At 47.6% G+C, this 12,517-nt stretch overlaps 1 protein-coding gene across 1 annotated transcript in view; it reads left to right on the top strand.

The window, feature by feature from the left end:
- Window positions 1–12,517, top strand: part of LOC310705090 (uncharacterized protein) — a 271,846-nt gene that overhangs the window by 216,547 nt on the left and 42,782 nt on the right. The gene's annotated exons all lie outside the window — the stretch shown is intronic.

Here is a 12,517-nt window from a genome sequence, read left to right as displayed (position 1 = left end):
TCTGTTTCTGAAATTCCTTTGTAGTAAAACAGCTACTTTGAGATCTTGTATAGAATGTCCTGGGAGATTGAAGTGTTCTCCTACTGGTTTCTCTGTTTTGTACCAGACTCTGGTACTCTGTTAAGTACCAGACTTAACACAGACACTGGCACCAGAGCCTGCAATAAACCCAGATGCCAACTTTGCTGCCACATACACCCGGACAACACCATTACTGGCTCCAACAACATCACACATACCATCTCGGGACTATTTAATTGCTCATCGTCTAACATTGTGTATGCCATCAAATGCCAACAGTGTCCTTCAGCTCTCTATATTGGACAAACAGGCCAAACCTTACGCCAAAGAATAAACGGACATAAATCTGACATCAAGAATCACAAAACAGAGAAACCAGTAGGAGAACACTTCAATCTCCCAGGACATTCTATACAAGATCTCAAAGTAGCTGTTTTACTACAAAGGAATTTCAGAAACAGACTGGAAAGAGAAGCTGCTGAATTACAACTCATTACCAAACTTAAAACAATGGAAAAACCTGGGCTGAACAAAGACATTGGATTCTTATCTCACTATACATGACTAAACCATTTCTCACCTCCTCACCCCTTGCCTTCTCCTGTAAGACCTATTACAGTCGTTAAGAGTCGTCAAGAGGCTCTCCCAGCTATCTGCCTATCTCCCATTCCCACCACCCTTCTGAGTAACACCCCTCCCCACCTTCTCACTATATAGAAGGATCTGGCAACTTCTGTTTCAGTGTATCTGAAGAAGTGTGCATGCACACGAAAGCTCATACCAAGAACTAACTTAGTTGGTCTTTAAGGTGCTACTGGAAGGAATTTTTTAATTTTGACTATGGCAGACCAACACGGCTACCTGTCTACTATTTTAGGGGTTGTTTTTAAAAGTCTGGAATGGATTAATCCATTTTGCATTACAGTGGACCCTCCGGATACAAACTTAATTCGTTCCAGGGATCTGTTCACACCCTGGAAATTACATAAACAGAGGCACGCTTCTGCGCATGTGCGCAGCATAATTGAGTGGCCATAACCCAAAGATTACGAATCCAGAGCTACGACTGTACTTTCTATGGGAAAGCGCACCTTGGTTTTGGAACGCTTTGGTCTGGAAGCGACTTCCGGAACGGATTAAGTTTGAGAACTAAGGTCCCACTGTACAGGACAGGATAGCCCTGCCCGGCCAAGCTCATTGCCACTCACCCAACCATTTGCTGCCTGAGGTGGTCGCTTTGTTGTTGTTGTTTAGTCATTTAGCCATGTCCGACTTCGTGACCCCCTGGATCAGAGCATGCCAGGCACTCCTGTCTTCCACTGCCTCCCGCAGTTTGGTCAAACTCATGCTGGTAGCTTCGAGAACACTGTCCCACCATCTCGTCCTCTGTCATCAGAGTCTTTTCCAGGGAGTCTTCTCTTCTCATGAGGTGGCTAAAGTATTGGAGCCTCAGCTTCAGGATCTGTCCTTCCAGTGAGCACTCAGGGCTGGTTTCCTTCAGAATGGAGAGGTCTGATCTTCTTGCAGTCCATGGGACTCTCCAGAGTCTCCTCCAGCACCATAATTCAAAAGCATCAATTCTTCGGCGATCAGCCTTCTTTATGGTCCAGCTCTCACTTCCATACATCACTACTGGGAAAACCATAGCTTTTACTATATGGACCTTTGTTGGCAAGGTGATGTCTCTGCTTTTTAAGATGCTGTCTCTGCCTAATAATGATATGACCAGCGCTGTGGGAGACCAAGGATTCGGTGCTCCTTACGATACAATATGATAATCTTTATTGTCATTGTCCCATAATAATAATAATAATAATAATAATAATAATAATAATAATAATAATTTATTACGGCCATAGGCCCATACAGAACAACAAAATTGAAAATCTACATAAGACATTCAAAAGCCCACAGGCCTGCTATCCCAGTCTGGTTAGCCCCCTAAAAACTCTGATACCCCATTTTTAAAATACAATATACCGTACTCCCACAGAGACTACCTTACACTGCGTTTAAAACCAAAATATCCTTTGGGTAGAAACTGTTTCTCAGGCGGCTAGTCCTAGACTTTATAACCCTGTACCTTTCTTCCAGAAGGCAGAAGCTGACAGAGATCATTTCCGGGGTGCGCACTATCCTGCTCTATCTCTGCAGCTTTCTTATGGCACCTGGAAGCATAGATTTGATCCAAGGTGGGAAGAGTGCACCCAATTATTCTCGCCACAGTCTTTACAACCCTGGACAGCATTATTTTTTCCCTAGCCGTGCAGCTCCCAAACCACACGCACAGACCATAAGTTAACACACTCTCAACAGCACAATGGTGAAATGCCATCAACAGGTCCTTTGAGAGATTGTTTTTCCAGAGGAGTCTCAGAAAATATAACCTCTGCTGTGCTCTCTTCATCAGGTTGCAGATATACTAGAACAACAGTTCGAACAACTGCCGGTGGCTTCAGGGTGTGTAATGACAGGCTGTGCGCAAAAGGACACCTGTCAGGGCTGCCTCAGGTCCTAGCTCACACAGGACCAACGCCAGGTTTGCTTTATATACAAAGGAGTTTATTGCAGTTCATTTTCCGCTCCACAGCCGAGGCGCGGAGCCCCCACGTCTGTTATGCTTAGACCGTTGAAGTCCCCTCTGAGTCGGTCCCTCCCCTGCACCAGTTTAAGAAGCTTGCGCTGCTCCACCTCTTCCTTTCTCTCCTCTTCCGCAGGGTCTTCCTGCCCGCTGGGGTTTCGCCCCTCCTGGATTCCCCTGACGCTGAATCCCCAGACTGCTCTCCCTCCCTCCTGCGGGCTTTGGGACCTGGCTCCTCCTCCGGGCTCCCTGTTCTTCCGCGCGCCTGCACATTTGAACTTGGCGCGCGCGCCCAACTTCTAACCTTCCTCTTGACAGTTACACTACTCCCTTCACTACTCCCCTCCCCTTCCGGGAGGATGGCTTGCTCTGACCTCCCCTCCTTCTCTGCTGCCGAAGCTGCTTCCCCTGTCACACTGGAACCTCCTCCCCCTGCGCTCTGGTGGGGAAGCTGGTCCTGACTCCCAGCTGCCACTTTGGGATTCCCTGCTGGCCCCTTGCCCTTGCTGCGTCCCCCCTGGGGCTCCCCTTGCTTTGACCACAGGCGCCCCCTCCTGGGAATCCTCAGATTCACTGGAGAGGCTCATGGAATCCTCCGACCCACTGCCATCCTCTTCCTCGCTGTCCTGGGATTCCTCCCCATCGCTCTCCATCTCCTGCCTCCCCTGTGCCTCTGTCCCTGAACCCCTGACAGCACCCTTTTCTGTTCATGCACGTTAATTTATATGGATGAGCACAAGATGCATATTCCCACCAGCTTTTATAGCCCAGGGAAGGGGAATGGATCATGATTCATAAAAGAGAGCCAATTAGAGTGTTGAACCTGGAATTCAGAGTTCACATTCCCACTGAACCGTAAAGATCACCACCTTGAGCTCCCTTGAGGAAAGTTTCCATATAAACCTAAGAAACAAACAAAACATCAATAGTGACAACTCCAGGTTTCTAGGGTTTTAATGGGCTAAGCAGCCTTTCTCAGCTAGCAAGGCCAGAGCTCAGGGATGATGGGAGTTGTAGTCCAACAACATCTGGGGACCCACCGGTTGAGAGCCGCTGGGAGGATTTTAAAGACTTTGCTGCTTTTCGACAGTATTATGTTGATTTGATTAGGTACGTTCTGACGGGTAGTTTTACAGTTTCATTTTTTGGAATCGTTTGATGATTTCCAAAGAGGTTAGAGTGCTGGTTTTTAAAATTATTTCAGTACCATACAGAAGCTGCCGAGAAGGAGGTTGCCCTAAAAGATGGCTGGTAAATATTTCAAATAAAACAAACAAACTCACACAAGTAACATTTTTGGCAAGTCATCCTGGAAATGAGAACACAGGAAGAAAATAAGCACAGGGGTGGGACTCAGGCCAGAGAATAGGGACAGCTGAGGGAGGACAGCATGGCTTGGTGTAGACACATCACAACTCATGAAGCAGCCCCCAGGAGACAGCGATGTATTGATTTTAGCTCATATACTGTAGTTCTAACTATATCAATCTATCAATCTCAGATCCATGGTCAAAAGATCAAAATGGGGCCCACAGCTGCTGAGCCTGTCGCCTTCATACCCTCTAACTGTGGCTCTGCCCCACTGGGCACAGAAAAGGTTGCTCAACAGAAACTGCATCTTGGGGGGCAACAAACCCAGCCGCCCCCCAGCCCTCACCACCTCAGCTCTCCTCATTCCCTCCCACCTGCCACCAACTCATCAGCCTTCAGCTTATGACTGACAGGCTGCACCAAGCCAAGCAGAACCTCCACTTCCCCCCCGTAGAACCTGCCGTGCGATGTCAGTGACCGTTCGCCAATTCTGAAGGCTGAGACCCCTGGCACCAATCACGTCTCAGGCCAGGCTGCCCAACCTTGATGCTGGCGGGTGTCAGGGAGCAGCGGGAGCGAATAAATCCCGCCTCCAGAGACAGCCTATTGGATAGCCCTCACCAAATGCTCAGATTGATTAGCCAATCCTGATGTGGGGATAACTGTATATTTGTCCTGTCATTGGTTCAACGAGCTTTGTTTGGATGTTACTTCGCAAGCACACAAACACGTGAATGGGAGTTGGGGTAGCTTGCCATCACTGACCACCCTGTGTTACACGTGGCAAGGGAAGCCCAGTGGGTTGGCACGATGGGTTAGGGCGAATGTGTGGCCGCCCTTAGCAACGGCCGCTGTGAATGCTCCTTTGGAACTTAGCAAAGGCCACATGTTGGACCACTCTAACTTGGGACTTCCCATGGCACCATGAGAAGCTGTGGTTGCTAGACAATTTTGGGGATGATCCCAGCATTTCCAGGACAGTTGGAGGGTATGCTCTCCTCCTGTGATTTCCAGTGACGATATTTATCAGTGCCCCCTCTTCGCCATGAATTTGTCTAATACTCTTTTAAAGCCACCCAGCTTGGTGTCCATCCCTGCCCCCATAGTTTCCATGAAGAAAAACTTTATTTTATGTGCCCTGAAACCCCCAACATTCAGCTTCACCGGAGGTCCGTCCATGAATCCTAGCTGGATGTGAGAAAAACTCCCCTCCGTGCAATTTCTCCATGCCTTGTGTAATTTTATAAACTTCCATCATATCACCTCTTCCTCGTTTCAAACTAAAAAGTCCCAAAGGCTGCATCCTTCCTTCACAAGAGACGCACTCCAGCCCCTCGATCATTTGCGGCCCTTTGCTGAACCTTTTCCAACTCTACAATACCTTTTCAGAGGCGAGGCAACCAGAACGGTACACAGTGTTCCGTATGTGGTTGCCCCATAGATTTGCATAATGGCATTATGATACTGGCAGTTTTCTTCTCAGTTCCTTTCCTAATGAAGCCTCATTTCCCAAATTTGCTTCTGCTCTGTGGGTCCTCCGTGAGTGAGAACTGCAATGTGTGTTCTCCCTCAAATCTCTTTTTTGTGCAACTTTGCCTTGCTTGCAGAGGTGTAGGAAGGTCAGGTGGTACCCGGTGCGGAAGATTTCTTGTCACCCCCCCCCCACATTGTGTCCCCCCCCCTGCAAAAATGGTTTTACGTTATTTCATATTTCCTTTCAAAGGAATAACAATAAGTAATAATAATAAACTTTTATTTATATCCCGCCCTCCCCGGCCGAAGTTGGGCCCAGGGCAGCTAACATCAGATACATAACATTGATATAAAATCAAACAATAATTAAATTACCTCCTAAAAACATGTCAAAATCAAATTAAAGTCTAATTAAATGGCTTTCCTCAGGATTAGGGTTGGGAACAGTAAGTGCTCCACTGAATTGAAATTTCAGCCTTCACGACATAGGAAAACGGCCAAGTAAACAGCTATTTTTGTGGAGGAGGGTCAACATATTAACTGTTACAGATAGGTAGCCGTGTTGGTCTGCCATAGTCAGATACACTTCTTCAGATACACTTGTGTATCTGAAGAAGTGTGCATGCACACGAAAGCTCATACCAAGAACTAACTTAGTTGGTCTTTAAGGTGCTACTGGAAGGAATTTTTTTATTTTAACATATTAACTGATATGCATGAAATTTCATATATAGCTATATAAGCCCTAGTGTAGTAAGATTAGACCTTTGGCGCAGGCATTTTCAAAAAAAAGTTTTTAATGAACTGCCCTAAGATAAAGGGACCCCTGACCATTAGGTCCAGTCATGACCAACTCTGGGGTTGCGGTGCTCATCTCGCTTTATTGGCCGAGGGAGCCAGCGTACAGCTTCCGGGTCATGTGGCCAGCATGACTAAGCCGCTTCTGGTGAACCAGAGCAGCGCACAGAAACGCCGTTTACCTTCCTGCCAGAGCAGTACCTATTTATCTACTTGCACTTTGATGTGCTAGGTTGACAGGAGCTGGGACTGAGCAACGGGAGCTCACCCCGTCACGGGGATTCGAACTGCCGGCCTTCTGATTGGCAAGTCCTAGGCTCTGTGGTTTAGACCACAGCGCCACCCGCGTCCCTATGAACCGCCCTAGTAGGGCAGCAATTGTTCCTTGATAATTCGTCACCCCCCTCCATGATGGAACCTGGGTCGACCTGCCCCCGCCCCCCGTTCCTACGCCCCTGCTTGCTTGCCTTTACTGACTCTACCTGGCCAGGACGCCAGGAAGTTTACATTCTGTTCTGCTTCCCTTTGAAAAATTCCTCTCCCAAACCCTATTTCTCATCTCTCCTTTTGGCAGCGCAGAATGCAAGCGGCTCCACTTGGCAATTAAACACACTTCCTGAAGATGTTTAGAACACGTTGCCGACAGTCTGTTTATTTTATTTTCTAAAAAGGACAACCAACGTGCTTGGAAGTGACCCATGTCAGATCATTAGGGTCTGCTGGCTGGAACCAATGGAGAAGGTTGCCTGTGTTAAAAGAAAGGGGTCTCAAGGCTGCCTGTATTTGCAGAGGCGCTTCGAAGGAAACCTGTTGTTACAACCCAGCACAATCTCCAAAAGGTGAGATAATTCTGACATTCCAGGTTTCAGTTTTCTTGGAATGAAGGCCAGCAGAGACTGTGGTGTCTTTAGGATTTATGGTTTTTTCTACATATATCTATATAACCTGAGTCTAAGGTAGAGGGGCTCACAGCATCAACATCCCAACAGGTCTTGCTTCTCCATTGGTCACAGCTTTGGCTCCAGCATGGAGCAAGCAGGTCTCTGAGTCTCCTGCTTCCAGCCTGCTTCCAGCTTCTTCACACACAATTCCTGCAGCTCTTGTCCTCCTGCCTAGCAGCTAGGTGAGGGCATGGAGGAAAGGTCCATTCATTAGCCAGAACGGCGCCATCACTTATTTGTAGCTCTTGCAAGCTAGTTCATTCTTTGTGGATGTTGGCGAGGACACTGAAGTGACCAACTAAGGTCATTCTCTTCCAAGGAAAATCATCTGACCAGTTCAGCAAACTCTGAACCAGAGGGCCAGTGTGGTGTAGTGGTTAAGAGCGATAGGCTCGTAATCTGATGAACCGGGTTCGCTTCCCTGCTCCTCCACCTGCAGCTGCTGGGTGACCTTGGGCTAGTCACACTTCTCTGAAGTCTCTCAGCCTCACTCACCTCACAGAGTGTTTGTTGTGGGGGAGGAAGGGAAAGGAGAATGTTAGCCGCTTGGAGACTCCTTCGGGTAGTGATAAAGCGGGATATCAAATCCAAACGCTTCTTCTTCTTCTGTTAGATTCCTCCCTGATTACTGGACCGCAAGAACTGGGAGGACTCAGGGCATCATCCAGACTGACCCCCACCGACCCACCACACTATTTTAGCTGGACTTTGGATGGGAGGGTGGGCCGATAGAAAAAGAGGAGAGGGCCTTTTTGTATGGACCAACATGGCGGCAACCTGTGCTTTTTAGAGCTTCAGGGATTCTCTGATAGTCCTTGAGCTCCAATCCACATCCTTGGCTGGCCCTAGGAAAAAGCAGGGAGGTTCATAGAATCATAGAATAGTAGTATTGGAAGTCCAACCCCCTGCAGTGCAGCAATCACAACTAAAGCATCCCTGACAGTTGGCGGCCTGACCATGGTTGAAAAGCCCCCAAGGGAGGAGAGTCTACCACCTTCTGAGAGAGTTCGTTCCACTGTCAAACAGCTCTTACTCTCAGAACGTTCTTCCTAAGGCTTAGTCCAAATCTTCTTTCTGGCCATTTGAATCTGTGTCCTCTCCTCTGGAGCAGCAGAAAACAGGCCTGCTCCACCTTCCATCTGACAGCCCTTCAGATATTTCAATAGTCCTGCCTCTCGTTTCTCTCCAGGATTCTCCTTCCCTGGTGGAATCTACACAAAGTTCTGAAAATGCTTTTTTTTTTTAAAAAAAGAGCATTTAAAAAAATACATTGAATTTTCCATAAGGCTCACCATCACCATCTAGTGTCACATTGTATGTTGCACTTTGTTGTTGTTTAGTTGTGTCCGACTCTTCGTGACCCCATGGACCAGAGCATGCCAGGCACTCCTGACTTCATATTGCACTTAAAACATTCTATTTACAGCTGTAGAGCTGAGTCTCTTGTGTGACTTGCTGGTTGAATTCAGCATTCCTCTCCTAAGAAATGTAGGAAACGGGAGGGGGTGAGGTGTAATCTAGATTGTGCTGGCCTTTTCTTAAGGCTGGTGTCTCCAAAGGGGTCGCCCCTGGCAGAGGAGAGAGAGCAGAGAGCCACATCACTTGACACCAGCACAAACACATCAATTTGAGTTGAATTAATTTTATAATGAAATGATTTTAGAATGTTGTACTATTTTATTGTTGTTAGCCGCCCTGAGCCCAGCTTCGGCTAGGGAGGGTGGGATATAAATAAAAATTATTATTATTATTATTATTATTATTATTATTATTATTATTATTATTATTCATTTCCAGGACAATTCCTTCACGGAAATCACGTGAGGACACCCACCTAGAGCCAACATTTGAGAAATCTGTAAATAAATATCTAAATAAACTACTGGGGATTAACTGGGTCATGCAAACTGGAAGAACACTCCCCACTCCACCCGGAGCTTCCTGGACATGTGCAAGCATGAAAGATGTGCCATTTTGCTGGCCAGAGCCCCCTTCTCCTTTTGCGCCAAGTTGGAACCCCCCCCCAAGCTCGTCCATTGCATGGCCAGTTCCCCAGATCCCCAGCCCCACCTGGTCCCCTCAATCTTCCCACCACTCGCCCTGCCCTGGAGAAAGCAGCAGCTCTGATCTGGAGAGGCAGGGGGGAGAGAAAGAAAGATGGGGGTGGAAGGAGGGAGGGAGAATTCAGCAGACTTATTTTTGACTCTGGGAACAAAAATTGCTTTCTGGAAGGGGGTGGGGTGGCGGAGGACGGACCCAACACAGAGGGATAAACAGACCACATCCTTTCTCTGAGATGTTTCCATCTGGGGAGAAATGTAACTCGGAAGGAAAACAGCCTGGCTTGAGGGCATGCAAGATAATGTGCTTTGAAGGAACAGAGGGGTAATTTGGAGTGTCTTTGCTTAACCCATATATTTGAATCTCATGGTTTGCTTCTTGTTTTCCGGCGTCTGTGCGTCTTATTAGATCTGTGGCATAGATCTCTCAGTAGTCAGGAGGGAGTCAAGAAATCAAGGTGTGGACTTCTATTTCATATTACTGTTATTTTGCAAGCTGACTGAAGTTTCTAGGCCTCTCCATGTTCAGCGCACTGCTGGTCCAAATGGGAGTTTACTGGGGTCAGTGTCAAAACCCTACAAAACTGGGAGAGGCAAGTTAACAGGTCTGCTTTGTTTGTAAGTCCGGGCCGTGGTGCTTCGCTAGAACCTAAAAAGCTGGAGATGTTTCTGGAAAATGAGCTGAGGGGGTCCCATCCCTCCTGTGGCTGGAGGTGAAATCCACAAGGTCTGTGAGTGAGAGAGGGAGGACAATAGCCAGTCAGTTTGAGATATGACCCTGGGGAAAAGAGAGGGGCCTTATTTGTCCTCAGCTAAAATCCAAGTAATGCCTTCCAGGACCCCATCCCACCGCCAAAAACCTAATGGGGCAGCAGGATCTGCTGGAAGGTGAATGCTCTAAATTATACTCAACTTGAATACAGTAAAGGGACCCCTGACCATTAGGTCCAGTAGCGGACAACTCTGGGGTTGTGGCATTCATCTCGCTTTATTGGCCAAGGGAGCCAGTGTGCAGCTTCCAGGTCATGTGGCCAGCAGGACTAAGCCGCTTCTGGCGAACCAGAGCAGCGCACGGAAACGCTGTTCACCTTCCCGCCAGAGCGGTACCTATTTATCTACTTGCACTTTGACGTGCTTTCGAACTGGTAGGTTGGCAGGAGCAGGGACTGAGCAATGGGAGCTCACCCTGTCACGGGGATTTGAACCGCCGACCTTCTGATCAGCAAGTCCTAAGCTCTGTGGTTTAACCCACAGCGCCACCCGCGTCCCTTGTATACAGTATGTGTATTCAATGAACTTAATATCACAGAAAAGGCTGCAGTCTTCAGTGACCTTCCTTCCAAGGAAACTTAAAACAAGGTATACACACCCCACAAAATTACAATTACAGGGAAGGAGATTCTGACTCAATGTTAGGAAGAGTTTTCTGAGGGCAAGAGCTGTTTGACGGTGGAACAATCCCCCTTGGGAGGTTGTGGAGTCTTAAGCAGAGGTTGGGTGGCCATCTGCCATGGATACTTTAGCTGAGATTCCTGCATTGCAGGGAGCTGGACTAGATGACCCTCAGGGGTCCCCTCCACTTCTCCACTTCCATGGCTGTCTAAGCCCCACCATTACTGGCTCCTGGTTTTGAACAGAAACAGGTTTACTTACATCTCTTGACATGAGACTCTCAGAATAGCCTCAAACAGAGAGAAACAGACAGACAAAACTCAGCTGCTGCTCTTTTTTGTTGATTTTACAATGTCTTTTTTTTAAAAAAAAAAAAACACAGTCCCTATTTTGGAAAGGAATTAATACTTGGGACAGCACTGGATTATATATGTTTATTGGTTTCCTTTTGGGGGATGAGAGTCCAGACCAATAAGCTGAGTTTTATTAACTGTTGCAACAGGGTCCCCACTCGCCACACGCAGGAGGCAACAGTTAATAAGGATCAGGTTCACTAGCTGCCTTGCTTCTCAATATTCTCTGATTGGCCTCTCTTATTTTCTCCTTCTGATAGGGACTTAAGAGCTTAAGGACTCTATATGGGCTCTTGGATACCCCAGAAGGGAAAAGGAGCAGTATTTTCCTTATAACAGTTGCCATCGCAATGCTAATAAAAGAATCTGGTGGCACCTTATATACCAACAAAATTTATTGTGCCAGAAGCTTTTTGTGGGCTTCACTTTATGGGGAACGGCTGCAGCTGGGTGGTGGAGCATCTGCCGTCCATGCAGAAGGTCTCAAGTTCCACCTGAATCACAGAATCTTAGAGTTGGAAGGCACCCTGAAGGTCATCTAGCCCAACCCCCTGCAATGCATGCCCGGGAGAGCCAGCGTGGTGTAGTGGTTAAGAGTGGTAGACTCGTAATCTGGTGAACTGGGTTCGCTTCCCTGCTCCTCCTGCAGGGTGACCTTGGGCCAGTCACACTTCTCTGAAGTCTCGCAGCCCCACTCGCCTCACAGAGTGTTTGTTATGGGGGAGGAAGGGAAAGGAGATTGTGAGCCGCTTTGAGACTCCTTTGGGTAGTGATAAAGCGGGATATCAAATCCAAACTCTTCTTCTCTTCTTCTTCTTCCTACCTGACACCTTGATGAGCCACTGCCAGTCAGTCTAGACCAGGGGTAGTCAACCTTCTTATACCTACCGCCCACTAATGCATTTTCTTCTCGATGGTAAAATTTCCTTACCACCCACCAGTGCTGCAGTAACATGTGGTGTAGAACCCCCTACCACCCACCTGGAATCCTGAAATGCCCACTAGTGGGCAGTAGGAACCAGGTTGACTACCCCTGGTCTAGACAGTACTGAGACAAAAGTACCTATGGCCTGAGTTGGTTTAAGGCAGTTTCCCACGTTCTCTTTTATTCACTTCACCAGCTGCAGAGAGCACCAAGTGTGGTGCATTCTATGAATTATTATTATTATTATTATTATTATTATTATTATTATTATTAATAATTATTTGTACTCCGCCCATCTGGCTGGGTTTCCCCAGCCACTCTGGGCGGCTTCCATAGAAACCAAAAATACACTAAAATATCACACTTTAAAAACTTCCCTGAACAGGGCTGCCTTAAGATGTCTTCTGAATGTCAGGTAGTTGTTTATCGCTTTGACATCTGCTGGAAGGGCGTTCCACAGGGCGGGCGCCACTACCGAGAAGGCCCTCTGCCTGGTTCCCTGTAGCTTTGCTTCTCGCAATGAGGGAACCGCCAGAAGGCCCTAGGCGCTGGACCTCAGTGTCCGGGCAGAACGATGGGGGTGGAGACGCTCCTTCAGGTATACTGGACCGAGGCCGTTTAGGGCTTTAAAGGTCAACACCAGCACTTTGAATTGTGCTCGG

This window comes from Podarcis liolepis (genome assembly GCF_965112155.1).
Source record: "Podarcis liolepis genome assembly, chromosome: 4".
Classification (NCBI taxonomy): Eukaryota; Metazoa; Chordata; class Lepidosauria; order Squamata; family Lacertidae; genus Podarcis; species Podarcis liolepis.
Note: the sequence above shows the minus strand (reverse complement) of the source record. Positions and strands in the feature narration are given on the sequence as shown.